Source organism: Nerophis ophidion, linkage group LG15 (genome assembly GCF_033978795.1).
Source record: "Nerophis ophidion isolate RoL-2023_Sa linkage group LG15, RoL_Noph_v1.0, whole genome shotgun sequence".
Taxonomy (NCBI): Eukaryota; Metazoa; Chordata; class Actinopteri; order Syngnathiformes; family Syngnathidae; genus Nerophis; species Nerophis ophidion.
The window spans coordinates 17,507,929-17,535,528 of record NC_084625.1 but is presented as its reverse complement, the minus strand read 5'-3'; the positions used below and the strand labels follow the sequence as shown (position 1 = coordinate 17,535,528).

At 37.5% G+C, this 27,600-nt stretch overlaps 2 protein-coding genes across 4 annotated transcripts in view; one reads left to right on the top strand and one right to left on the bottom strand.

The window, feature by feature from the left end:
- LOC133569335 (threonine synthase-like 1) overlaps positions 1 to 27,600 on the bottom strand; it is a 256,540-nt gene that overhangs the window by 55,110 nt on the left and 173,830 nt on the right. The gene's annotated exons all lie outside the window — the stretch shown is intronic.
- Positions 23,339 to 27,600, top strand: part of LOC133569333 (rho GTPase-activating protein 21) — a 156,595-nt gene continuing 152,333 nt past the window's right edge. Inside the window, exon 1 of the mRNA XM_061921576.1 lies at positions 23,339 to 23,680. The gene's annotated coding sequence lies outside the window, so the exon portion shown is untranslated. The remainder of the gene's footprint in view (positions 23,681 to 27,600) is intronic.

The following is a 27,600-nucleotide window of genomic DNA, read 5'->3' as shown; positions in this document are numbered from 1 at the left end:
TGTAACCAGATCCTGCTAAATGTTTCATCTGATTGCTTTCAAACTTTACTTAGACACAAAAGACATTTAGGGGACATGGGCGAAGTATGGCGGCCAAAATTTACCTTTTCAATAAAGCGTCAAAAAGTCATATCTTTACCGTAGAGTAGGAGTTTCAAATTTAATTTTATGCAAATCATTTGACTATAAAAAAAAAAAACTGGCAGCTCAGTCACCAGAATTTTACCATGAAATCTATGGTGTTTTTTTTAAAATTAATGTTAATTGAAAAACTGGAACAATGTAATCCATCCATCCATTGTCTACCGCTTGTCCCTTTTGGGGTCGCGGGGGTCGCTGGAGCCTATCTCAGCTGCATTCAGGCGGGAGGCGTGGTACACCCTGGACAAGTCACCACCTCATCGCAGGGCCAACACAGATAGACAGACAACATTCACACTCACATTCATCCATCCATTTCCTACCGCTTGTCCCTTTTGGGTTTGTGGGGGGTGCTGGAGCCTATCTCAGCTGCATTCAGGCGAAAGGCGTGGTACACCCTGGACAAGTCGCCACCTCATCGCAGGGCCAACACAGATAGACAAACAACATTCACACTCTCATTCATATTTATGTTAAAATTCTAGTGACTGAGCTGCTAGTTTTTTTTTACCGTAAAATCTATGGATAAGTGTGGAGGGGGGCGTGGCCTGTGGACCTGCATCAAAGCAAGTGTGCCAGGACCGGCTTCGAGATCAGGGACAGGTGCGTAGATGGCCCACCTGAGCCTGGTTTTCTAATTACCTGTCGCTCTGTTAAAAGGCAGTAGCCGGGGAGGAGAGAGGTGGTGGAGCTGGAGCAAGAGCGAGAGAGAGAGACAGAGACGAACAAACACTTGCTGAAAAGCAACACAGACTGCATCGAAGACAAAATAAAACAGTGTTGTCAACCTGAACCTGATGTGTCATGTCAGTGCTTGGTGGTCCGAGGAACCCGGAGGAGAGAAACCTCCACAATAAGATTGCTATGAATTGAAAAACAGTGCCAGCTGTTACCGCAAAATTATGGCAATTGAGCTGCTACTTTTTTGCCGTAAAAAGTTACGTTCCCTGTTTTTACAGTGCATTGTCGCAAATGGAAAAAATGTTTCCACTGACAATTTTTCCGTAATTTCTGGCGACTGTGCTGCCAGGTTTTTACAGTAAAATCTACTGACTTTTTACAGTGTAGCCTTGTGGGAATTCCATCAATGATTGAGCAAGTTTGATAGAGGTCAGTATAAATATGTGTTACATTTGATAGCCACCCTTTTTTCGGGCCAAACAAAATGACACGAGGGGCCAAATTTGGCCCGCGGGCCCCACTTTGGTCATCCCTGGTCTAGAGTCCCTTTAGGCTACTGTTTATTTACCTGCATCAGTGCAGATTTGGGTGTATTTTGAAATGTTCGGAGGCCAATATTTTAGCAGTCATAAAAAACATTTAACATAGGATGGAGTGGGTTTAAGAAAATAATTTTTGAAAGATTTAAAGTCCATTCATCATCACCAAGACGTTACTGCTCCCATTGAACTCCGTTCTTGTGACACAAGGATTTAGAGAAGAAAATACTGGCGGCACATCGTGTCTTTACATCTGGAGGGGTCCACAAAATACAAACCCCGTTTCCATAAGAGTTGGGAAATTGTGTTAAATGTAAATATAAACAGAATACGATGATTTGCAAAACTTTTTCAACCCATATTCAATTGAATGCACTACAAAGACAAGATATTCGATGTTCAAACTCATAAACTTTATTTTTTTTATGCAAATAATAATTACCTTAGAATTTCATGGCTGCAACACGTGCCAAAGTAGTTGGGAAAGGGCATGTTCATCACTGTGTTACATCACCTTTTCTTTTAACAACACTCAATAAACTTTTGGGAACTGAGGAAACTAATTGTTGAAGCTTTAAAAGTGGAATTCTTTCCCATTCTTGTTTTATGTAGAGCTTCAGTCGTTCAACAGTCCGGGGTCTCCGCTGTCGTATTTTACGCTTCATAATGCGCCACACATTTTCGATGGGAGACAGGTCTGGACTGCAGGCAGGCCAGGAAAGTACCCGGACTCTTTTTTTATGAAGCCACACTGTTGTAACACGTGCTGAATGTGGCTTGGCATTGTCTTGCTGAAATAAGTAGGGGCGTCCATGGAAAAGACGGCGCTTAGATAGCAGCATATGTTGTTCCAAAACCTGTATGTACCTTTCAGCATTAATGTTGCCTTCACAGATGTGTAAGTTACCCATGCCTGGGCACTAATGCACCCCCATACCATCACAGATGCTGGCTTTTGAACTTTGCGTCGATAACAGTCTGGATGATTCGCTTCCCCTTTTGTCGGGATGAAACGATGTTGAATATTTCCAAAAACAATTTGAAATGTGGACTCCACTTTGCATCAGTCCATCTTAGATGACCTGGGGCCCAGAGAAGCCGGCGGCCTTTCTGGATGTTGTTGATTAATGGCTTTCGCTTTGCATAGTAGAGTTTTAACTTGCACTTACAGATGTAGCGACCAACTGTATTTAGTGACAGTGTTTTTCTGAAGTGTTCCTGAGCCCATGTGGTGATATCCTTTAGAGATTGATGTTGGTTTTTGATACACTGCCGTCTGAGGGATCGAAGGTCAAAGTCATTCAATGTTGGTTTCCCGCCATGCCGCTTACGTGGAGTGATTTCTCCAGATTCTCTGAACCTTTTGATGATATTATGGACCGTAGATGTTGAAATCCCTAAATTTCTTGCAATTGCACTTTGAGAAACGTTGTTCTTAAACTGTTTGACTATTTGCTCACGCAGTTGTGGACAAAGGGGTGTACGTCGCCCCATCCTTTCTTGTGAAAGACTGATCATTTATTGGAAGCTGTTTTTATACCCAATCATGGAACCCACCTGTTCCCAATCAGCCTGCACACCTGTGGGATGTTCCGAATAAGTGTTTGATGAGCATTCCTCAACTCTATCAGTATTTATTGCCACCTTTCCCAACTTCTTTGTCACGTGTTGCTGGCATCAAATTCTATAGTGAATGATTATTTGCAAAAAAAAAATGTTTATCAGTTTGAACATCAAATATGTTGTCTTTGTAGCATATTCAACTGAATATGGGTTGAAAATAATTTGCAAATCATTGTATTCTGTTTATATTTACATCTAACACAATTTCCCAACTCATATGGAAACGGGGTTTGTAGGACAATTTTAGACTTTTTCGTGCATCTGTAAGTATTTGATTGACATATGTGACGATGAGGACGGTGCTGCTGTTTTGATCCTCAGGCGAATGAGAAAAATGATAAGTTTGTTTGCAGTTGATTTCCTGCTACAAAAATTAGTCTCATCTACAATTCATGTCTGCAGTTGTTTTTACGGTGTGAGGTTCATATGTTGTCCCATTATTTCGCTAAAAATGTCCCTGTCGCTCAACAATGTTTGCCAGAGAAATCAAGATTGAGTCAATGCCTACAAGAGATTTATTCATCCAGTCTATTAACACTATCAAGAATTGTTTTTTATGCTAACAAATACCACCAAAGACGCTATAATGTGGCCATCCGTGTCGAATGAAGCACTTGGCTTTCCTGCACAACAGCAACTAAGATTTTAGTTTCTATTAAGAAAATGAACAATGAAAATACAGTGGATTGGACCAACAGTCACAATATTTACTACTAAGACTTAACATGACGTAAGTTGATTTGCACAACCATAGTTATATTTAGGCATAGCAACTGTCAAGATGAGGACTTTGGTGAGGTTTGTTTTCCCGTGGTGCAAAGCGATTGGAACGGACATGGCGTGAAGGTAAGGACATCTTTTAATTAATAATAACGGAGGTACACAACTTGGCTATGAAAACAAAACTTGCACTAAGGCAAAACTATGGTCATAAAACAAAAACTTGCACTATGGCATGAATAATGAAAAACTTACTTGGAACGAGAAAAAATGGTAAATGATAGTACTTGTATAGCACTTTTCTACCCCTTTTTAAGGAACCCAAAGCGCTTTGACAGTATTTCCACATTCACCCATTCACACAGACATTCACACACTGATGGCGGCAGCTGCCAAGCAAGGCGCTAACCAGGACCCATCAGGAGCAAGGGTGAAGTGTCTTGCCCAAGGACACAACAGACGTGACTAGGATGGTAGAAGGTGGGGATTGAACCAGTAACCATTAGATTGCTGGCACGGCCAATCTCCCAACTTCGCCACGCCGTCCCAAAAGGAAAGGAACAGGGATCATCGGCATGGATAACAAGGTTGTGTCGAGGGTGAGTAGAAGGTGATGTCGCCAGGCTGACTGCCTGACAACTACAGGCTTTAATACTGTGATTAATAGGTGCATGAGTCCAAATGAACCAGGTGCGTGACATGACAGGTGAAAACTATCTGGTAGCCATGGTGACGAAACAAACAAGAGTGCGCAAAAAAACAGGAATTAATGGAGTCAAAAACAAAACAGAACATAACTAAACAGAACATGATCACAAAGATAATAAAACAAACTAATGTGATCTCTTGTCCTTTCTTTACGTTTAGTTCTGCTCTCAAACACTTCCAACACAGTGGAGAATAAACTCATCTTGGAAACTCATCAAATGTTCAAACAACATTTTGCAAAGTGATGGCTGCAGACACAAGCATGGTCCGACTGTATTCCAAAAGATGATGAAAGTGATATTTTTAAGAGCCATTTCCTTCGACACACTTTCGTTTTTTTCCCCTGTCTTTATTACCTTTCTGAACCACTTCTTTCAGGACTCTATAAAAGCTCTTTCCTATCTCTCTATTTGAACGACCCAAAAACAGAACAGCAACGTGTAATTTTCTTCTCAAACTCTACGCTCACTCTCACTTCTTTTAATGCTACGTTCAGGCTGCTTGACCATTGTGTAAAATAGGCAGCGAAGAACAAAAACAGACATCAGATGCAAACCAGCAATTGGTTTACCAGAGTCAAAGATCCTTTGTATGACATGAGCGTTGTGTTGTTTTTAGAAACCGACTGCAAAAACGCTGGTTAAAGATCCTCTATGATGACAGTTTTTAGGAATCTGCAGTAAAAATGTAAAAGCATTGCTGCTTATAAGAACCGACTGCAAAAACGCTGGTCAAAGATCCTCTATGATGACAGTTTTTAGGAATCTACGTAAAAATGTAAGAGCACTGCTGTTTATAATAACCAACTGCAAAAACGCTGGTCAAATATCCTCTGTGATTACAGTTTTTAGGAATCTGCTGTAAAAATGTTAGAACACTGTGCTGTTTTTATGAACCGACAAGTAAAAACCTGGTCAAAAATCCTCTATGATGACAGTGTTTAGGAATGTGTGTGCAGTGAAAATGTTGGAGTACTACTGTGTTTATGAACCAACTTTAAAAACGCTGTTCAAGGATCCTATATGATGACAGTTTTTAGGAATCAGATGTAAAAATTGTAAAACCACCCTTTTTGTTTTTAAGAACCAACTGGAAAAACGCTGGTCAAAGATCCTTTGTGATTACAGTTTTTAGGAATCTGCTGTAAAGATGTTAGATCACTGTGCTGTTTTTAAGAACCGACAAGTAAAAATCTGCTCAAAGATCCTCTATGATGACAGTGTTAAGTAATGTGCGGTAAAAATGTTGGAGTGCTAACTGTATTTGGGAACCAACTTTAAAAACGCTGGTCAAAGATCCTACATGATGACGGTTTTTAGGAATCTGATGTAAAAATTGTAAAATCACAGTTGTTTTTTAAGAACCAATTGGAAAGACGCTTGTTCAAAAATCCTTAATGATGACAGTTTTTAGGAATCTACTGTAAAATCGTAAGAACACTGCTGTTTATAAGAACCGACTGCTGCAAAAAAATACTATCTATTATTACAGTTTTTAGGAATCTACTGTAAAAATGTGAAAGCACCGTGCTATTTTTCAGAACCAACAAGTAAAAAGCTGGTCAAAGATCCTCTATAATGACAGTGTTTAGGAATGTGCTGTAAAAATGTTGGAGTACTACTGTGTTTAGAAACCAACTTTAAAAAAGTTGGTCAAGAATCCTATATCATGACAGTTTTTAGGAATCTTATGTAAAAATTGTAATAGTACACTTTTTATTTTTAAGACTCAACCGGAAAAACGCTGGTCAAAGATCTTTAATGATGACAGTTTTTAGGAATCTACTGTAAAAATGTATGAGCATTGTTGTATATAAGAACCGACTGCAAAAACGCTGGTCAAAGATCCTTTATGATTACAGTTTTTAGGAATCTGCTGTAAAAATGTTAGAACACTGTGCTGTTTTTAAGAATCAACAAGTAAAAAGCTGGTCAAAGATCCTCTGATGACAGTGTTTAGGAATGTGCAGTAAAAATGTTGAAGTGCTACTGTGTTTCGGAACCAAACTTAAAAACGCTGGTCAAGGATCCTATATGATGAGTTATTAGGAATCTGATGCAAAAATTGTAAAAGCACCCTTTTTGTTTTTAAGAACATTCTGGGAAAACGCTCATCAAAGATCCTTAATGATAACAGTTTTTAGGAATCTACTGTAAAATCGTAAGAGCACTGCTGTTTATAAGAACCGACAAGTAAAAAGCTGGTCAAAGATCTTCTATTCTATAATGAAAAATGTTGGAGTACTACTGTGTTTAGGAGCCAACTTTAAAAACGCTGGCCAAGGATTCTTTCTATATGATGACAGTTTTTAGGAATCTGATGTAAAAATTGAAAAAGCACAGTTGTTTTTTTTTAAGAACCAACTGGAAAAACACTGTTCAAAGATCCTTAACGATGACAGTTTTTAGGAATCTGCTTTAAGAATGTTAGAACACTGTGCTGTTTTTATGAACCGACAAGTAAAAAGCTGGTCAAAGATCCTCTATGATGACAGTGTTTAGGAATGTGTGTGCAGTAGAAATGTTGGAGTACTACTGTGTTTATAAACCAACTTTAAAAACGCTGTTCAAAGATCCTATATGATGACAGTTTTTAGGAATCTGATGTAAAAATTGTAAAACCACCCTTTTTGTTTTTTAAGACCCAACTGGAAAAACGCTGTTTAAAGATCCTTAACGATGACAGATTTTAGGAATCTGCTGTGAAAATGTAAGATCACTGTGCTGTTTTTAAGAACCGACAAGTAAAAAGCTGGTCAAAGATCCTCTATGATGACAGTGTTTAGGAATGTGCTGTAAAAATGTTAGAGTACTACTGTGTTTAGGAACCAACTTTAAAAACGCTGGTCAAGGATCCTATATGATGACAGTTTTTAGGAATCTGATGTAAAAAATGTAAAAGCACAGTTGTTGTTTTTTAAGAACCAACTGGAGTAACGCTGGTCAAAGATCCTTAATGATGACAGTTTTTAGGAATCTACTGTAAAAATCATAAGAGCACTGCTGTTTATGAGAACCGACTGCAAAAACGCTGGTCAAAGATCCTCTATGATTACAGTTTTTAAGAATCTGCTGTAAAAATGTTGAAGCAATGTGCTGTTTTTATGAACCGACAAGTAAAAAGCTGTTCAAAGATCATCTATGATGACAGTGTTTAGGAATGTGTGTGCAGTAGAAATGTTGGAATTCTACTGTGTTTAGAAACCAACTTTAAAAGCGCTGGTCAAGGATTCGATCTATATGATGACAGTTTTTAGGAATCTGATGTAAAAATTGGAAAAGTACAGTTGTTGTTTTTTAAGAACCAACTGGAAAAACGCTGTTCAAAGATCCTTAATGATGACAGTTTTTAGGAATCTACTGTAAAAATGTAAGAGCATTGATGTTTATAAGAACCAACTGCAAAAACGCTGGTCAAAGATCCTCTGATGACAGTTTTTTAGGAATCTACTGTAAAAATGTTAGAACACTGTGCTGTTTTTATGAACCGACAAGTAAAAAGCTGCTCAAAGATCATCTATGATGACAGTGTTTAGGAATGTGTGTGCAGTAGAATTGTTGGAATTCTACTGTGTTTAGAAACCAACTTTAAAAATGCTGGTCAAGGATTCTTTCTATATGATGACAGTTTTTAGGAATCTGATGTAAAAATTGTAAAAGCACAGTTGTTGTTTTTTAAGAACCAACTGGAAAAACTCTGTTCAAAGATCCTTAATGATGACAGTTTTTAGGAATCTACTGTAAAAATGTAAGAGTATTGCTGTTTATAAGAACCGACTGCAAAAACGCTGGTCAAAGATCCTCTGATGACAGTTTTTTAGGAATCTGCTGTAAAAATGTTAGAACACTGTGCTGTTTTTATGAACCGACAAGTAAAAACCTGCTCAAAGATCATCTATGATGACAGTGTTTAGGAATGTGTGTGCAGTAGAAATGTTTGAATTCTACTGTGTTTAGAAACCAACTTTGAAAACGCTGGTCAAGGATTCTTTCTATATGATGACAGTTTTTAGGAATCCGATGTAAAAATTGTAAAAGCACAGTTGTTGTTTTTTAAGAACCAACTGGAAAAACGCTGTTCAAAGATCCTTAATGATGACAGTTTTTAGGAATCTACTGTAAAAATGTAAGAGCATTGCTGTTTATAAGAACCAACTGCAAAAACGCTCGTCAAAGATCCTTAATGATGACAGTTTTTAGGAATCTACTGTAAAATAGTAAGAGCACTGCTGTTTATGAGAACCAACTGCAAAAACGCTGGTCAAAGATCCTCTATGATTACAGTTTTTAAGAATCTGCTGTAAAAATGTTGAAGCACTGTGCTGTTTTTATGAACCGACAAGTAAAAAGCTGCTCAAAGATCATCTATGATGACAGTTTTTAGGAATCTGATGTAAAAATTGTAAAAGCACAGTTGTTGTTTTTTAAGAACCAACTGGAAAAACTCTGTTCAAAGATCCTTAATGATGACAGTTTTTAGGAATCTACTGTAAAAATCATAAGAGCACTGCTGTTTATGAGAACCGACTGCAAAAACGCTGGTCAAAGATCCTCTATGATTACAGTTTTTAAGAATCTGCTGTAAAAATGTTGAAGCAATGTGCTGTTTTTATGAACCGACAAGTAAAAAGCTGTTCAAAGATCATCTATGATGACAGTGTTTAGGAATGTGTGTGCAGTAGAAATGTTGGAATTCTACTGTGTTTGGAAACCAACTTTAAAAGCGCTGGTCAAGGATTCGATCTATATGATGACAGTTTTTAGGAATCTGATGTAAAAATTGGAAAAGTACAGTTGTTGTTTTTTAAGAACCAACTGGAAAAACGCTGTTCAAAGATCCTTAATGATGACAGTTTTTAGGAATCTACTGTAAAAATGTAAGAGCATTGATGTTTATAAGAACCAACTGCAAAAACGCTGGTCAAAGATCCTCTGATGACAGTTTTTTAGGAATCTACTGTAAAAATGTTAGAACACTGTGCTGTTTTTATGAACCGACAAGTAAAAAGCTGCTCAAAGATCATCTATGATGACAGTGTTTAGGAATGTGTGTGCAGTAGAATTGTTGGAATTCTACTGTGTTTAGAAACCAACTTTAAAAATGCTGGTCAAGGATTCTTTCTATATGATGACAGTTTTTAGGAATCTGATGTAAAAATTGTAAAAGCACAGTTGTTGTTTTTTAAGAACCAACTGGAAAAACTCTGTTCAAAGATCCTTAATGATGACAGTTTTTAGGAATCTACTGTAAAAATGTAAGAGTATTGCTGTTTATAAGAACCGACTGCAAAAACGCTGGTCAAAGATCCTCTGATGACAGTTTTTTAGGAATCTGCTGTAAAAATGTTAGAACACTGTGCTGTTTTTATGAACCGACAAGTAAAAACCTGCTCAAAGATCATCTATGATGACAGTGTTTAGGAATGTGTGTGCAGTAGAAATGTTTGAATTCTACTGTGTTTAGAAACCAACTTTGAAAACGCTGGTCAAGGATTCTTTCTATATGATGACAGTTTTTAGGAATCCGATGTAAAAATTGTAAAAGCACAGTTGTTGTTTTTTAAGAACCAACTGGAAAAACGCTGTTCAAAGATCCTTAATGATGACAGTTTTTAGGAATCTACTGTAAAAATGTAAGAGCATTGCTGTTTATAAGAACCAACTGCAAAAACGCTCGTCAAAGATCCTTAATGATGACAGTTTTTAGGAATCTACTGTAAAATAGTAAGAGCACTGCTGTTTATGAGAACCAACTGCAAAAACGCTGGTCAAAGATCCTCTATGATTACAGTTTTTAAGAATCTGCTGTAAAAATGTTGAAGCACTGTGCTGTTTTTATGAACCGACAAGTAAAAAGCTGCTCAAAGATCATCTATGATGACAGTGTTTAGGAATGTGTGTGCAGAAGAAATGTTAGAATTCTACTGTGTTTAGAAACCAACTTTAAAAACGCTGTTCAAGGATTCTTTCTATATGATGACAGTTTTTAGGAATCTGATGTAAAAATTGTAAATGTGCAGTTGTTGTTTTTTAAGAACCAACTAGAAAAACGCTGTTCAAAGATCCTTAATGATGACACTTTTTAGGAATTTACTGTGAAAATGGAAGAGCATTGCTGTTTATAAGAACCGACTGCAAAAACGCTCGTCAAAGATCCTTAATGATGACAGTTTTTAGGAATCTACTGTAAAATCGTAAGAGCACTGCTATTTATGAGAACCGACTGCAAAAACGCTGGTCAAAGATCCTCTATGATTACAGTTTTTAAGAATCTGCTGTAAAAATGTTAGAACACTGTGCTGTTTTTATGAACCGACAAGTATAAAGCTGCTCAAAGATCATCTATGATGACAGTGTTTAGGAATGTGTGTGCAGTAGAAATGTTGGAATTCTACTGTGTTTGGAAACCAACTTTAAAAACGCTGGTCAAGGATTCCATCTATATGATGACAGTTTTTAGGAATCTGATGTAAAAATTGTAAAAGCACAGTTGTTGTTTTTTGAGAACCAACTGGAAAAACGCTGTTCAAAGATCCTTAATGATGACAGTTTTTAGGAATCTACTGTAAAAATGTAAGAGCACTGCTGTTTATAAGAACCGACTGCAAAAACGCTGGTCAAAGATCCTCTCATGACAGTTTTTTAGGAATCTGCTGTAAAAATGTTAGAACACTGTGCTGTTTTTATGAACCGACAAGTAAAAACCTGCTCAAAGATCATCTATGATGATAGTGTTTAGGAATATGTGTGCAGTAGAAATGTTGGAATTCTACCCTGTTTAGAAACCAACTTTAAAAACGCTGGTCAAGGATTCTTTCTATATGATGACAGTTTTTAGGAATCTGATGTAAAAGTTGTAAAAGCACAGTTGTTTTTTAAGAACCAACTGGAAAAACTCTGTTCAAAAATCCTTAATGACGACAGTTTTTAGGAATCTACTGTAAAAATGTAAGAGCATTGCTGTTTGTAAGAACCGACTGCAAAAACGCTGGTCAAAGATCCTCTATGATTACAGTTTTTAAGAATCTGCTGTAAAAATGTTAGAACACTGTGCTGTTTTTATGAACCGACAAGTAAAAACCTGCTCAAAGATCATCTATGATGACAGTGTTTAGGAATGTGTGTGCAGTAGAAATGTTGGAATTCTACTGTGTTTGGAAACCAACTTTAAAAACACTGGTCAAGGATTCTTTCTATATGATGACAGTTTTTAGGAATCTGATGTAAAAGTTGTAAAAGCACAGTTGTTGTTTTTTAAGAACCAACTGGAAAAACTCTGTTCAATGATCCTTAATGATGACAGTTTTTAGGAATCTACTGTAAAAATGTAAGAGCATTGCTGTTTATAAGAACCAACTGCAAAAACGCTCATCAAAGATCCTTAATCATGACAGTTTTTAGGAATCTACTGTAAAAATGTAAGAGCATTGCTGTTTATAAGAACCGACTGCAAAAACGCTCGTCAAAGATCCTTAATGATGACAGTTTTTAGGAATCTACTGTAAAAATGTAAGAGTATTGCTGTTTATAAGAACCGACTGCAAAAACGCTGGTCAAAGATCCTCTGATGACAGTTTTTTAGGAATCTGCTGTAAAAATGTTAGAACACTGTGCTGTTTTTATGAACCGACAAGTAAAAACCTGCTCAAAGATCATCTATGATGACAGTGTTTAGGAATGTGTGTGCAGTAGAAATGTTGGAATTCTACTGTGTTTAGAAACCAACTTTAAAAACGCTGGTCAAGGATTCTTTCTATATGATGACAGTTTTTAGGAATCTGATGTAAAAATTGTAAAAGTACATTTGTCGTTTTTTAAGAACCAACTGGAAAAACGCTGTTCAAAGATCCTTAATGATGACAGTTTTTAGGAATCTACTGTAAAAATGTAAGAGCATTGCTGTTTATAAGAACCGACTGCAAAAACGCTGGTCAAAGATCCTCTATGATTACAGTTTTTAGGAATCTGATGTAAAAATTGTAAAAGCACAGTTGTTTTTTTTGAAGAACCAACTGGAAAAACGCTGTTCAAAGATCCTTAATGATGACAGTTTTCAGGAATCTGCTGTAAAAATGTTCCAGCACTGTGTTGTTTTTCAGAACCAACTCCAAAATCTCTGGTTAAAAAGTTGAAAAATGTTAGTTTTGCTGCAGCTGGACTGCAACAGAGCACATAACAACTTGTGGCGAGCCATCATCCCCGAAGGTTGGTGTTGGGAAAGCTGCTTCACACACGCTGTCATGTTTAGCCTCACTTTCTGAACATCACTTTAAGATGCTCATTGTCTAAATTGGGGTGCACCGTCTCTCTAGACAATAGCTCTCCCCTGAAACCGGGGGATCCTCGCAGCAGTTTGGGTCAAAGGAGCTCCTATTGTCCTGGGCTCTATTGTGCTGCTGGAGTAGCCTGCAAACAGAACACTGTCAGCCTTTGTCTTTGTCCGGATCAGCTGTGTGTGACCCCCCCCCCCCACACACACCTCCCCAACCTCCCTTTTTTTTGTATGCTCCGTGGATTCCCATGCGGCCGATGTGTCCTACTTGTCATCGTAATAAAGTTAAGAACTCTGCTTGTAAACAAAATGGAGAGGTCTAAAAGGACCATTTGAAATGTATCCAATTCAGCCTTTAATCAATACTTGCATGTGGTTTTCATAACAGTTATTTGCAAGATGCTAAAATGACATAATCCAATGTGGTGGACACATACACTTTCTATTTTTAAATGAAACGCTATAGATCATGGGTGTAATTTCATTTGGCCCTTGAGGCAATATCAAATTAAACATTAGAGTTGGCCTGCCGGTATTATACAGCGACGATGCCGCTCTAACGCCGCTATTCCTCATACTTGCCAACCCTCCCGAGACTCCCGATGTTCAGTGCCCCTCCTGAAAATCGCCCGGGGGAACCATTCTCCCAAATTTCTTCCAATTTCCACCCGGACCACAATATTGTTTTAATGGCACTTCCTTTAAAGTTAAAGTACCAATGATTGCCACACACATACTAGATGTGGCGAAATTATTCTCTGCATTTGACCCATCACCCTTTATCACCCCCTGGGAGGTGAGGGGAGCAGTGAGCAGCAGCGGTGCCGCGCCCGGGAATCATTTATGGTGATTTAACCCCCATTTCCAACCCTTAATGCTGAGTGCCAAGCAGGGAGGTAATGGGTCCCATTTTTATAGTCTTTGGTATGACTCGGCCGGGATTTGAACTCACAACCTACCGATCTCAGGGCGGACACTCTAACCACTAGGCCACTGAGTAGGCCTTCTCTATAACCTTGCATCACGTCCGCTTTTCCTACATACAAACATAGTGCCGTCCTAGTCACACAATATAAGCGGATTTTACACACACATGAGTTAATGCAAGGCATTCTTGATCAGGTCACACTCAGGGTGGCTGAATAAACAATTTTAACGCTGTTACAAATATGCGCCACACTGTGAAGCCACACGAAACAAGAATGACAAACACATTTTGGGAGAACATCCGCACCGTAACAGGACATAAACACAACTGAACAAATACTCAAACCCCCTTGCAGCACTAACACTTCTGGGACGCTACAATATATAATTTGATATGCCATTGTTATTTTTTAATTATTATTATTATTATTATTATGTTTATTTGAAACTCTATTTTGCATGTCACTGTCCATAACTTTTATGGACAGAATTTCTAGGCGCGGTCAAGGCGTTGCGGATTAGGTTTCTGCTTTTTTGCAGATGATGTGGTCCTGATGGCTTCATCTGGACAGTATCTTCAGCTCTCAGTGGATTGGTTCGCAGCCGAGTGTGAAGCGACCGGAATGAGAATCAGCACCTCCAAAGCCTGATTCCATGGTTCTCGCCCGGAAAAGGGTGGAATGCCATCTCTGGGTTGGGGAGGAGACCCTGCCTCAAGTGGAGGAGTTCAAGTACCTAGGAGTCTTGTTCACGATTGGGGGAAGAGTGGATCGTGAGATCGACAGGCGGATCGGTGCGGCGTCTTCAGTAATGCGGACGCTGTATCGATCCGTTGTGGTGAAGAAGGAGCTGAGCCGGAAGGCAAAGCTCTCAATTTACCGGTCGATCTACATTCCCATCCTCACCTATGGTCATGGGCTTTGGGTCATGACCGAAAGGATAACAACACGGGTACAAGCGGCCGAAATGAGTTTCCTCCGCCATGTGGCGGGTCTCTCCCTTAGAGATAGGGTGAGAAGCTCTGCCATCCGGGAGGAACTCAAAGTAAAGCCGCTGCTCCTCCACATCGAGAGGAGCCAGATGAGGTGGCACGGGCATTTGGTCAAGATGCCACCCGAACGCCTCCCTAGGGAGGTGTTCAGAGCACGTCCAACCGGTAGGAGGCCACGGGGAAGACCCAGGACACGTTGGGAAGACTATGTCTCCCGGCTGGCCTGGGAACACCTCGGGATCCCCCGGGAAGAGCTAGACGAAGTGGCTGGGGAGAGGGAAGTCTGGGTTTCCCTGCTTAGGCTGCTGCCCCCGCGACCCGACCTCGGATAAGTGGAAGATGATGGATGGATGGATGGATGGATTATGTTTATTTGAAACTCTATTTTGCATGTCACTATAAAGTTATATAAGCCTTGCTTGTTCAATATTCAATGCAAAACTTTTTTGGTTCCCTATTAAAAGGTTAATTTGTTCAACCTTGGCCCGCGGCTTTGTTCAGTTTAAAATTTTGGCCCACTCTGTATTTGAGTTTGACACTCCTGCTATAGACGGTTGATGCCAGATTTAACGGAAAACCCAGGCTATTCATTTGTGCCCAAAAAAAAATGGACTGTTATAACCGGGAAGTTGACATAAAAAATAACAACATTGAAAAAATGGACGTGAATGAAACATCTTGTCAAGACTCGGACTACTGTGTGGGTTGTTTTCCTGAGGTGCGAAGCGACTGGATCGGACATGGCGTGAAGGTAATGACATCTTTTCATTTTAACACTCAAAAGTATGACAAAAACTAAGGGTATAAACTAGGGGTGTCCAAACTTTTTCCACTGAGGGCCGCACACTGAAAAATCAAAGCAAGCGGGGGCCGTTTATTTTAAAAAACAATCCAATATATGTATAAAAAATATACATTTAGGCCTGCACTCAGGCTTGATCCCGGGGACCCCAAAGGGTTTTGGTAAAAATAAAATGTTAAAAATGGGTCATTACTCAGTATTATTATTTTTATTACTATTCAAGTTTTAAATCTCTAGATCAACATTAGGTCTATCTGTCAATATGACGTTGTTAAAGATTTAATTTGTATGCTCTTTTTGTCAAAGAAAACCATGTTTTTTAATGGAAAAAAACACAAAATATGCAATATTTTCACCCAATATAATTTTTAAGTAGGATATTTGAGATTATATAATAATTGGAGCCGTAAAAAGGTCAACAACTCATAACACCATTGATTTTAATTCACTATTATTTTTTGTGCAATGACACTTAAAAACAAAACACACTGATCCAAATAGGTCCTACTCATTAAAGTGTTAAAAAATAAATTATATATATATATATATATTTTTTTACTGGTTACTTTTAACATAACGGTCTCGAGATCACCTTCAGATCTATTTGTCAATTATAAGTTTTTTCGTAGTCTATGTTTTTTGTTTGGTGATTTTAGGCCCTTTTTAAAAAAAAAAAACAGCCCAGTTTTTTATATGGCAAACACAAAATAAGCAACATTTGCCCACACAAATATCTCAAAGTGGAATATTTAATGTGACGTAATTGGAGCCTTGAATAGGTCAATAATTAATAATGACATTGATTTTAAGTCATTTATTATTTTTTAAAGAAAGAAACAGCCCGCATGGCAGCTTTGTGTTTTTAGAGCAAACATTGCAAAATGTTCCTGTTACATTTTACATTTGCTCTTTTATACCACTTTTTATGTTTTAATTTTTTTACATAGTATTTGTAAAATGTGCCGTGGGGCCGTTAAAAAATGACCACCGGGCCGCAAATACCCGCACTTTGGTCACCCCTGGTACAAACAAAAACTCGCACAAAGGCAGAACTATGGACATAAAACATAACTTGCAAACTATGGCATGAATAAAGAAAAATTACTTGGAACGAGAGCAGAATGGATCATCAGCATGAATAACAAGGGTGTGTAGAGGGTGATGTCGCCAGGCTGACTGCCTGGCAACTGCAGGCTTGAATAGTGATTTGGTTATTGACAACGGGTGCATGAGTCAAAGTTAATCAGGTGCGTAACATGACAACAGGTGAAAACTAATGGGTTGTCATGGAAACAAAGCAGGGAGTGAAAAAACAGGAACTGACAATATCTAAAACCCATAGCCAAACTAAACATGATCACCAGAACATGACACATCTCAAGCTTGGCATTGTAACAAACATAAATAAATCAGGTATGTGTAACTATCTACGAGGGTTGTACAGTATTCCGGTATTAGTATAGTACCGCAATACTGAGGAATCATATTCGGTACTATACCGTCTATGAAAAATACAGGTCATGATGACACAATATGTTACTGCATACGTCAGCAGACTAAATTAGGAGCCTTTGTTTGCTTACTTACTACTAGTAAATAAGTTGTCTTGTATGCTCACTATTTTATTTAAGGACAAACTTGCAATAATAAACAAATGCTTAATGTACTGTAATTTTTTTTTTTGTTAAAATAAAGCCAATAATGAAATATTTTTTGGGTCCCCTTTATTTCGAAAGTACCGAAAAGTATCGAAATAATTTTGGTACCGTTACCAAAATATTGGTATCGGGACAAGACTACTATATCTGCTATGTATGCAAGCATAAATGCTAGCATGCTAACATGTGAAAAATGTGCATATACTTGCTAGATGGCGCCAAGTATCAAATTCAATGAATTTGAGTTGAAATGATTAAAGTCAGCTAAAATGCTAGTGTTACATGTTAGCATGCCAATTATAGCTTGCTAACATAGGTAAAGTTAAGACACTTGTAAGATGGCGCCAAATGTCAAAATCTAGAATTAGCATGCTAACATGATTCCCATACTTGTAAGAGTATCAAAGTGTCAAAATCAATGAAGGTTAATTGATGTCTTAATTACGAATGTTTTTTATGGACACAGAATTTGTTACTCAACTTTTTTGCGTTTTAATTTTGTGAACTGAATTTTTTATTGATTTTTTTTTTTTACGTGAAAATATACTGACAATTTTATTGAATAACGTGTATATTTAAAAATGTGGTTTGTTAAAAGACTGTGTAAAAATTCAGTACAAAATAAATTAATGTAAAAAAATATCAGATTATACAAATTCAGTGTAAAAAAATCAGGTGTAAAAAAAAAATTCAGTGCAAAAAATGAACCAGGTATAAAAATTTAGTGTAAAAATTTAGAGTGAAATAATTAGGTTCAAAATAAATTAAGTATGAAAATTAAATGTATAAAAATTCAGTTTATTAAAAAAAATAATAATAATAATTGCAAAATTCAGTGTAAAGAAATTCAAAGTAAAAAAAAAATTCATTGCAGAAATAATTGTCGCTTTAAAACTCAAGACTAGCTTCCTAATTTTTTTTACACTGAATTTTCATACAATATATTTTTTACACAATTTTGACAAACTGAATTGTTGAACACACATTTTGCTAACAAACTTTTATTCAAGGAAATTGTCAGCAAAAATTAAGTTCAAAAATTTTTTACGCAAAAAAAAATTCTGAGTTTAAAAAAATCTTTTGCAATAAAGACATAAATTAACCTCCATACCATAATTTTTTTAAATGCAAAATTAGCTAAAATGCTATAGAAACTGTAAAAATGCATGCGTCTGACCAAGAAGAAAAACTACTTCTTGCAGTATCATTCATGACATGATTGAAAAAAGTGCGACTACAAAAATTGTGACGGTTTTAAATGTAAATAAGAAATGGTTTTAAAAAATGTTTCCCTGTTCAATGTAATAATTAGACCAGGGGTGCCCATTACGTCGATCGCGAGCTACCAGTCGACCGCGGGGGGTGTGTCAGTCGATCTCGAGCCAGGCTTTTAAAAAAAATAGACCTAAAAATTAGTGATCATCAATCTTCACCGAGACGTCACTTAAATGACATTCACGGTACCGGAGGGTCTTGTGAGATGACGCTGGCTGCTGCAAGATCATTATTATTAAATATGACCGAGAGGAAGGCGGGAAACACTTTTTATTTCAACAGACTCTCGCGCCGTACCTTCCATCAAAACTCTAAAGGCCGACTGCACATTTCCTATCTTCACAATAAAAGCCCTGCTTCAAGCTGCCTGCGCTAACTAAATACAGAGTCTCGGAAAACTGGCGTGCACAAGCGATCCCTCAGAAAGCTGGCGTGCACATCACTTGTGCACGCCAGCTTTCCGAGACTCTTATTTTGTTAGCGCAGGCAGCATGAAGCAGGGCTTTTATTGTGAAGATAGGAAATGTGCAGTCGGCCTTAAGAGTTTTGACGGAAGGGACGGCGCGAAAGTCTGTTGAAATAAAAAGTGTTTCTCGCCTTCCTCTCAGTCATTTTTTCATAATAATGAACTGGCAGCAGCCAGCGTCATCTCACAAGATCCTCGGGTGCCGCGAATGTCAATCATGCAAGCTACGGAATTTGCCGCCAATGTTTTTCTTGTAAAGTGTATGGAAGCTGGATGAATTAGATGCCAAAAACCAACCACTTTCATGTGGTATTGTACAGAAAGGACAACTTTTTTTCTCCTCCATTTGAAAATGTGGGCGTTATCATCATTACTGTCTGATTCCAATCAATGCAAGTCATCAGAATCAGGTAATACACCAACTTATATTCTTGTCTTTGTGAAAGAAAGACATCTATACGTGTTACACATGCTTGTATTATCATTAAACACATTTGACTTGTTTACAAAAATGTCTCCTTCATAAATAAATAAATATAAATGATATATATAAATGAGGTAGATCCCCTCGAGTTGGTCAATTGAAAAGTAGCTCACCTGCAGAAAAAGTGTGGGCACCCCTGAATTAGAGTATAAACCGAAACTATGCATTACAGGCACATAGAAGAAGTTTGTTTATATAACAAATATTGTTCTTCTCATCAAAACATAGAAAGAATGGTGGATGAAAGCAGTTGGCACAACATGTGTTTACCTCAACTGTTTAATGAAGAAAAAAAGTATCATTCCGGGTGCTGGTTATACGTACCCAGGTTATGGTTATGCAGGTTTTGCAGGTTATTATACATGTAATGTTGCATTGTTCACATGTTGTACTGTTTAAGGCATATACTATGCAGTGAGACAGGTAACACAATGAGATTGTAGGTACACCTGCACCATCTAATACAGGAGTGTCAAACTCATTTTAGCTCAGGGCCGCATGGAGGAAAATCTGCATACACGCAGGCCGGACTATTAAAATCATGGCATTAAAACTGAAAAATGAAGACAACTTCTGAGTGTTTTCTTTGTCTTACTTTGGCCAAAAATAGAACAAACACATTCTGAAAATATTACAAAAATAAAATAAAATTAAAAAAAATTCCCGCAGCAGTATAGTTTAGATCAGGGGTCACCAACCTTTCGGAAACCAAGAGCTACTTCTTGGGTACTGATTAATGCGAAGGGCTACCAGTTTGATACACACTTAAATAAATTGCCAGAAATAGCCAATTTGCTCATCTTACCTTTAATAAATAAATAAATATATATATATATATATATATATATATATATATATATATATATATATATATATATATATATATATATATATATATATAGATATATATATATATATATATATATATACACACATATAAAAAAAATGGGTATTTCTGTCCGTCATTCCTTCATACATTTTTTTCCTTTTAAGGAAGTTTTTTTGTAGAGAATAAATGATGAAAAAAACACCTAATTGAACGGTTTAAAAGAGGAGAAAACACACAAAAAAAGAAAATTTAATTTTGAAACAAAGTTTATCTTCAATTTCGACTCTTTAAAATTGAAAAATTCAACAGAAAAAAATGGTGAGAAAAACTGGCTAATTCGAATCTTTTTGAAAAACTTTTAAAAATAATTTATGGAACATCATTCGTAATTTTTCCTGATTAGGATTAATTTTAAAATTGTGATGACATGTTTTAAATAGGTTAAAATCCAATCTGCACTTTGTTATAATATATAACAAATTGGACCAAGCTATATTTCTAACAAAGACAAATCCTTATTTCTTCTAGATTTTCCAGGACAAAAATTTTAAAAGAAATTCAAAAGGCTTTGAAATAAGATTTAAATTTGATTCTACAAAATTTTTCTCGATTTGCCAGAATGATTTCTTTGAATTTTAATCATAATAAGTTTAAAGAAATATTTCACAAATATTCTTCGTCGAAAAAACATAAGCTAAAATGAAGAATTAAATTAAAATGTATTTAGTATTCTTTACAAGAAAAAAAAATAATACTTGAACATTGATTTAAATTGTCGGGAAAGAAGAGGAAGAAATTTAAAAGGTAAAAAGGTATATGTGGTTAAAAATCCAAAAATAATTTTTAAGGTTTTATTTTTTCTCTAAAGTTGTCTTTCTGAAAGTTATACGAAGCAAAGTAAAAAAAATAAATGAATTTTTTTTAAACAAGTGAAGACCAAGTCTTTAAAATATTTTCTTGGATTTTCAAATTCTATTTAAGTTTTGTCTCTCTTAGAATTAAAAATGTCAACAAAACGAGACCAGCTTGCTAGTAAATAAATAACATTTAAAAAATAGAGGCAGCTCACTGGTAAGTGCTGCTATTTGAGCTATTTTTAGAACAGGCCAGCGGGCTACTCATCTGGTCCTTAAGGGCTACCTGGTGCCCGCGGGCACCACGTTGGTGACCCCTGGTTTAGATCCATGAAGGAAAGAAGAAAGTGATTGAATATTTATAACTGAATACATTTATATGTAGTGTTTTACTTTGTATTCTTTTTTTAAATTAATCAAGTAACGTTTATGACAACCTTGTTCCAAAACACAATATAGAATGTGAGATATAAAGTTAAAGTTAAAGTACCAATGATAGTCACACACACACTAGGTGTGGTGAGATTCTCCTCTGCATTTGACCCATCCCCCTCACCCTCTGGGAGGTGAGGCGAGCAGTGAGCAGCAGCAGTGGCCGCGCCCGGGAATCATTTTTTGATGATTTAACCCCCACTTCCAACCCTTGCTGAGTGCCAAGCAGGGAGTTAATGGGTCCCATTTTTCATAGTCTTTGGTATGACTCGGCCAGGGTTTGAACTCACGACCTACCGATCTCAGGGCGGACACTGTAACCATTGAGCATGATTTAAGAGGATAATGCATACATTTATCATTTGTTTTCAAAACGGTAAAAAAAAAGTGGGACTCCAAAAATATTCTATTGGACCCCATTTTTAATGACTGGATGGGGTCCCTGGGACCCCGTTTTGAAAATTCCTAGTGCCAACACTGTCAGGCTTGCCACTGACACTTTGTGTTTTAGTTTTTCCTCTGTGTGTTTAGTATTTCCTGTTTTTAGTTCCTGTCAGCGCTTCTATTTTGACTGTTTCCTGTTTTTTTCCCCTGTGTGCTGTTTTCCCCTCGGCTGCGGCTGATTGGCACCTGGCCACACCTGGTGTCAATCAGCCCGCTTCTATTTGGGTCTGTTTTTGTGCTTCAGTCAGTTGCTGGATTATTGTCTTGTCGATGACTTCCGTATTGTCGCTCTTGTCGTGTCGTTTCATGTCGAGTCATTGCAGCGAAGCGGTAAGCTATCTTTCGGTATCTGTTTTTAGCTTGCTGTTTTTTGTTCCCTGCTTCCGTTTTGTTTTCACTCTACAAGTAACGACTTCGGTTTTCCTGTTTGCTACCCGCTAGCTTCCACGCTAGGCCCCTTTGTGTTTGTTATCCGTCTTGTGCGCGTCCTTTTTTTAGTACCCTTTTGTTTGTTCTTATTGTAATATTTTAATTAAATCATGTTTTCCTGTTCCTCTGCATCTTGGGGTTCGTCACCAACTAACTTTGACAAACACTGGAGTATTGGTGCATCCAAAACAGCAGCAGGCGGCTGTGGCCTGCGGGCCGGTTCTAATACTGGTCAAATATCATCCCCGAGGCCATAGATCATTCATTCGCGGACCGGATCTGGCCCACGGGCCTTAACTTTGACACCCCTGATCTAAAAATACCAATATCATGGTTTTATGTATTTCTATAGTGTTTTGTATATCGTACAGGATCGCTTATTATTTTTTATTGGATAGCAGTCTGTTTATTTCAATTGGGACCGGTATAGCTCGGTTGGTAGAGCGGCCGTGCCAGCAACTTGAGGGTTGCAGGTTCGATTCCCGCTTCCGCCAATCTAGTCACTGCCGTTGTGTCCTTGGGCAAGACACTTTACCCACCTGCTCCCAGTGCCACCCACACTGGTGTAAATGTAACTTAGATATTGGGTTTCACTATGTAATGCGCTTTGAGTCACTAGAGAAAATGTGCTATATAAATATCATTCAATTCAATTGTTAGTTTTTTTCCTTTATTACCTCTTGTGTTATTTATTTTACCCCATATTTGTTCCCACTACCGCACCTTGAGTTGGAGTCTTTAATCTCATATGCAAATATAATGACAATAAAGTCAATTTTATTCTATTCTATTATGATTATGACTGGGGTGTAAAAATGCTGTTTCCTAATATAATACACAATAATATTAAAACACAAACAAACATCTGCTGGTTTTCAACACACCTCAGACGCTTCGGAGCAATGTTGTTATGGTACCTTCTGCTCTTTATAGGAAACGTTATGTAACACCGCCTTCAATTGGCTGGCCTTAAAAATTCCAAATTTAAACTGGACACCTGATTGGACGCGAGCCAAGCGAGTAGGCGGACCCAGGGGGCGTGGCTTCATCAAAGGCGAGCAGCTTCATCCATCGAGGGGACAGATGGTCGCACTCTTGCAGGAATACATTTCCCTTCCCCTTTTTTTTGGGGTGACTTTTCTCTGTTTTAATATCTGATTGCCGCGGAGATGAATGAACATCGGAGGGTTGTATTCCGCCGGATCGCCGTAAAGAAAGAATGCCCGCCGAGGGGCGTTTGCTGCCGTGTTTTCTCCAGCGGGGCTCCAGCAGCAGGCAGCCGCCGGCAGAGCTCCACAGGCGGGCTGAGCGACTGACAGCCTCCCGCTCTCCTCCTTGGAGCCTCACCTTCCCGGGCTTGGACTAACATGGACAAAGTGCTTCTTTGGCGTTGTTTTCTCAATTAGGTAAACACATGATTTTTACAAAAAAAAAAAAAAAAAAAAAATGTTGCAGAGGTGTCATCACGCATGAAAGCTGTTTGGCGTGTGGCTTGATTCATCCATGAAGGTGACGTCACTGGGGGCATTGATTTTGTGTAGGACGTGAACGTCTCATGACTACAAACATGCAGAGCAGGTTTTAATTTGGAGTCCTTCAACACATCACTGTCATTACAAAGAAATGGTGCACAAGGTGACGTAGAAGCCCAGGTGTTTATGTCATACAGCAAGTCTGCTGATCACTAGTGGTCATTTTTTTGGGACATATAAATAAGGCAATAGAGAAATGAATGTACAACATGCAGATGGAATGCTTGTTTAGTGTCAGTGGTACTCAATGGGATTCACATGGTTGACAATAACAGCCACTGGACACTAGATTAGGTACATTGCACCATCTAATCCCAACAATAATATGTTTACAATTGCATTGGGGTAAAAATGCACAACATTGTACCAAGTGTATATATTTTCTATTATTTATGGTCCTTGGTTATTGTTGTATTATACCATATCCATTTTTCAGGCATGTGATTTTTCCGTCTAAGGTCGGAATTCCGTCTTTTTTAATCCCGGGGGGGGGGTAAAAAAAATTATCTTCCGTTTCTCTTTTTTTTTTTTCCGACCCTAAGTAAAGATTCGTTTACTTGCCGATTCGTCTTTTGTAATCGAGACGTATCTTATATTACGCCGTAGTTGATTGGTTGATATGTTCCTTGTGACCAATCAGGACATCTGTTATGAATGATGACGTTATTACCGCCATTTTCCAGATGTAAACGATGTCGGTTCTCGAGAAAAAGGACGCTTCACGAGTAAAAGAAATTGATAAACATGTCCAAAATAAGTTTCGATGGGACTGAATGGAAAGGGAAATCACTGATACTGTTGGGAAGAAGGAAGTTACGACTTTGTTCTGCGATTTTATTCGGAAAATCCATCGTCCCGGAAAAGTTTTGTGCACGTGGTGTCATGATAATATTGACTATGGATCACGAGGTTTCAAGGCTTTGGAAGTACATGCGAAACGCCAAAAACATATGAAGCAACTTGAAGCAATGAAAACAAACTTTTCACTTGCTGGTACTTTTGGATGTCAACCAAAAGTGAGCTAACCTTACGGACTTCATCCTTTGTTTACATCGACAACTGCCGTAGACATCGAGAGGAAAGATCCGCCCAAACAACCCACTTCAGTTGCAGACAGAGTAGTTAATAATGAGGTAAGCTAAAAAAAATATTTGCTTGCGAAATACGCATGTTTGTTTTAAATATTAACCAATTATTGCTTTGCGAAATATAAATGTTTTTTTCTAAAAATAGAAAGCCACCTGAAAATATATTATGAAATTACAGAAATTCAAATAGTCGCATAATTGATTCCAGTTAACAATTTATTTGAAATAAATGTGCATATAGTACTATTTTGTAATATTAAGTTCTTATGTGGTGTCTTAAAACAATATTGTCAGTGTTGTAACAATCTTGAAGGTAAATATTTTCACACTTGGTTCATGCAATATGTCAGTGTCCTCACATTATTATTATTTCCTATTTTCAAATATGAGTAAACAATACTAAACATGTTTCATTATTTTCATAAATTCATATCTTATTTTGGCGAAAAGAATGACATTTTTACATTTGGTATTTTTTCAGTCTTTTTCATTGTGGTCAAATCACATGCCTGATTTTTAGTTAAAGTGAAAGTACCAATGAAGAAATTATTCTCTGCATTTGACCCATCACCCTTGATTACCCCCTGGGAGGTGAGGGGAGTAGTGGGCAGCAGCAGTGGCCACGCCCGGGAATCATTTTTGGTGATTTAACCCCCAATTCCAACCCTTGATGCTGAAAGCCAAGCAGGAAGCTATTGGATCCCATTTCTATAGTCTGTGGTATGACTGGGGTTTGAACTCACGACCTACCGATATCACGGCGGAAACTCTAACCACTTTCAGACTTGTGCAAGTATTTTAGGCCTACTGAAATGAGATTTTCTTATTCAAACGGGGTAGCAGGTCCATTCTATGTGTCATACTTGATAATTTCACGATATTGCCATATTTTTGCTGAAAGGATTTAGTAGAGAACATCGACGATAAAGTTTGCAACTTTTGGTCGCTAATAAAAAAGCCTTGCCTTTACCGGAAGCAGCTAGAGCTATTCGGACCGAGAAAGCGACAATTTCTCCATTAGCGAGGATGAAAGATTCGTGGATGAGGAAATTTAGAGTGAAGGACTAGAAAAAAAAAAGTTACAAAAAAAAAAAGGCGATTGCAGTGGTAGCGATTTAGATGTTATTAGACACATTTACTAGGATAATTCTGGAAAATCCCTTATCTGCTTATTGTGTTGCCAGTGTTTTAGTGAGATTAAATAGTACCTGAAAGTCGGAGGGGTGTGGCCACGGGTGTGTTGACGCCAGCTGCAGCAGGACGGATGCTCCGCTGATGTCTCCGGTAAGAGGTGACTTATTACCACAAATTTCTCACCGAAAACTGCCGGTTGACATGTAGTCGGGATCCATGTTTGCTTGACCGCTCTGATCCATAGTAAGGCTTCATCTTCCGGAAATTTAAAATTGCAATTTAGTAAACTAAAAAGGCCATATTGGCATGTGTTGCAATGTTAATATTTCATCATTGATTTATAAACTATCAGACTGCGTGGTCGGTAGTAGTGGGTTTCAGTAGGCCTTTAAGCATGTTCACAATAGACATGTTCACAATATAACATTATCATGAATAAGCCAAAATAAGTAGCTCGGTAGGGGGTGGGGCGTAAACTTAACTTGGAAATTGTTTTGAGTAGTTGCAGATTATCACAGATTATTTTGATGATAATTGTCTGCGGAAATGTTGGTTTGTAGGAATGAATAGTATTGGAATTGGGGGAAGTGGGGCGTGGAGAAAAATGTAGGTTTTTTTTTATTCGGTTCTGATTAGCATGGGCACGATAAAAAAATAAGTGAGAAAAGAGCTAATTTAATGTGTCAGGTAAATGCACTGGAGCATGTTTTTGTGTCTACCGTATTTTTCGGAGTATAGGTTGCTCCAGAGTCTAAGTCGCATCTGCCGAAAATGCATAATAAAGAAGGGGAAAAAAACATATATAAGTCGCACCGGAGTATAACTCGCATTTTTTGGGGAAATGTATTTGATAAAACCCAACACCAAGAATAGACATTTGAAAGGCAATTTAAAATAAATAAAGAATAGTGAACAACAGGCTGAATAAGTGTACGTTATATGACACATAAATAACCAACTGAGAAGGTGCCTGGTATGTTAACGTAACATATTATGGTAAGAGTCATTCAAATAACTATAACATATAGAACATGCTATACGTTTACCAAACAATCTGTCACTCCTAATCGATAAATCCTATGAAATCTTATACGTCTAGTCTCTTACGTGAATGAGCTAAATAATATTATTTGATATTTTACGGTAATGTGTTAATAATTTCACACATAAATCACTCCTGAGTATAAGTCGCACCCCCGGCCAAACTATGAAAACTGTGACTTATAGTCCGAAAAATACGGTACTTTATTCCCAAAATTATTATGTTTACAATTTTCTTGGGGTAAAAATGCATAGTACCAAGTGTAAATATTTTCCAATATTTAGGGTCCTCGGCATATATTATATGTTACTTTTACAGAACACACTTTGACTAGGATTACACAAGATCTGCTTCTTCAGACTTTTGCAAGTGTTAAAGGGGAACATTATCACAATTTCAAACGGGTTAAAAACAATAAAAATCAGTTCCCAGTGGCTTGTTGTATTTTTTGATTTTTTTTTCAAAATTTTACCGGTACCAGAATATCCCTAAAAAAAGCTTTAATGTGCTTGATTTTCGTTATTTGCGAT